The 2,381-nt window shown below is 57.4% G+C and overlaps 1 pseudogene; it reads left to right on the top strand.

Annotated features, from left to right (window-relative positions):
• The first annotated feature begins 971 nt into the window (after nucleotides 1-971).
• LOC119360992 overlaps nucleotides 972-2,381 on the top strand; it is a 5,414-nt pseudogene continuing 4,004 nt past the window's right edge.

Genomic DNA, 2,381 nt, shown 5'->3' with positions numbered 1-2,381 from the left:
GCAGCGGGGCCGGCCTCATCCACTCCCCGTTCACATCTGGCCACCTTTGCTCCCTCGCCGGCGACAAAAAAACCCTAGCCAGCTTGAAACCCTAGCAAAGCCATGGGCATCTTCAGCGGGAAGGGAGGGAGGAATGGGAGGTTGAGCGCCGGAGCGAGCTCTTCCCATGGGCTCTCTCCTCCACTGACGCCAGCTAGACGCGGCACGCCACCGCGGGAGAAAGAGCGGTTGTACATCCCAGTCCACTAGGCGCGGTGGCACTAGGAGTACCGCCAGCTCCTGCCATATCCGGAAGTGAACTTGCCGCACGACTGGCATCTGGACCCGTAGCACATACCCATCCCGGCGGCGCCGCGGTCCGCGCGGGCGCACCCGGAGGAGGTTTCCCAGCAGCGCAAGCTTCTTACGCCGGAGCGGCGCGCCATGCGTGCCTTCGCGCCAGACCCTCCCAACTGGGAGTGCTGGTTTGCGCTAGAGCACAAGGAGGAGCGCTGCCTCGGCGCCCACATTGACCACGATGTCCCGCCGTGGTCCCTGCGGGTAAAGCCGGAGGAAGAGCGGGGAGGCGGAGAACCAAGCCTCCCTCGAGGAGGCCCTGCAGCACACGCTGGAGGCGAGCCGGCTTGAGGAGGACGCCCATTGGGATGGGATGGAGCAAGCCCTTGCTTTGTCCGCGATGGGGGACTCCATCCACGCACACCTGTTAGTGCCGCCACCGCAACCAGCGTTGGCCCTCGTCGAGCCCAAGGCCGAGCCGGAGCCGGAGCCGGAGCGCGAGCCAACGCCCACGCGGAAGCGGTCACCGCCGCCCCCACTTGGCTCGAGGAGTCCTATTCGTGGACCGGCCAGCTCCGCGAGTGGGTGAGCGCGCCTCCCTGCTACTTCGCCTCCACGCCGGAAGAGGAGGCGACCCACCTTGAGCGCTGGAAGGCGCATTGGATCGCGAAGGAGGGGGCAAACCCGAGCAGCAGATGCGCCGGGAGCATCGGCCGCGACACAAGGAGGAGGAGGAGGAGTGGGAGGAGGAGGAGGAGGAGTGCACCCGCCTTGAAGCAGTGCCGCCGCCGCAGCAGACGCTGGAGGAGGTTGCATGCCCTAGCGGCCTACCGCCTATCAAGCCACGTTCGGTTGGGCTGGGTCTCATCCCGTCTTCATCGACCTCACCAGCGGTGACGACGATGACGGCCAAGGCAAGACGGTCTACTAGGGCAGCGTGCGGGCGTTTATTAGAGTTGTTTTAATGTTTAGTTATGTTTAAGTGGATTTTGACCGGCGTTTGACCGGTCATTTGTGTATAATTATGCTTCATAAGTCAGTTTCGGGTACGTCAGAAAAAATGGATATGTCTTCCATTGAGCGTGCCTGCCGACCCAAATGAAAAAGCGGACGCGCACGTCCGTCTGACCGACCTAAATGGAAGGAAAGCGGAGAAAGCGCACGTCCGTTTGAGTCGGCTCGTTGGAGTTGTTGTAAGACATCACATGCGTCTGCTCAATGGACAAAGTGACACGCTTCTCAATTACTTGCGGACCAAAATGGTAATCTTACAAGCAGCAGACTGAAACACTAAAGAGGACAGTACAGCTGCAGCGAACATGAAATAATGGTCCTGCAGCATCTTGTTCATATGCGGTTGTAGGAGTACATGCCATAGGTTCTGCAGCGTCTTGTTCGTATGTGGATGTCCTGGTCTTAGGAATGCTGAGCACATGTCTCCTTTCTACATCTGTGGCAAAAGCAGTCAATGGTTCTCATGTTTACTTTTAAGCACACACGGTTGTGCATGAATTAGTGGATCATAGCGCTATTACTCTATCACGTGTGTATGTTGTAAGGCTAATCTATTCATGGCTGAGAAATAACTAAGCAAAAGAAAGAAATTAATTAATTACCTAAGGTTAAATAAGTTTGCAGGCCCAGGATTCACGTGGGAGGACACACCATCACATCTTAGAACTCACCCACACGGTACAGACTCAACGGACATGTGTCCCATCCATTTAGCACAAACGACATCAGAAGAAGAATCAAGATTACATGAAGCCTATGCACTTGAGGCCGACGGTCGACGGAGCACCGTTGTGTCTCACAGGCTGGGGGTGAGCCCGTGCACGGCAGCTCCCAGACCTGCAACCTCTGCCCATCCATGGTGCGCCAGAAGAACATGTTCGCCAGCCAGCCGCTCCAAAAACTACACCATTCCACCTCCCTCCAGCCAACTCATGTACAAAGATGCTGGGAAGGAGCAACCAAATTCTTCCATTGAAGCTCTGGTCTGTGGCGCAAGCGCCAGCATCCTCAACGGCCCGCTGGCCCACACGGTATATAGCTGTGGATCAGCAGATGCAAAAACAACATCACGCCCGCTGGCAATGGCGGAG

The sequence above is a fragment of the Triticum dicoccoides genome, chromosome 2B, assembly GCF_002162155.2.
Source record: "Triticum dicoccoides isolate Atlit2015 ecotype Zavitan chromosome 2B, WEW_v2.0, whole genome shotgun sequence".
NCBI lineage: Eukaryota > Viridiplantae > Streptophyta > Magnoliopsida > Poales > Poaceae > Triticum > Triticum dicoccoides.
This window is presented reverse-complemented; position numbering and strand designations above follow the sequence as displayed.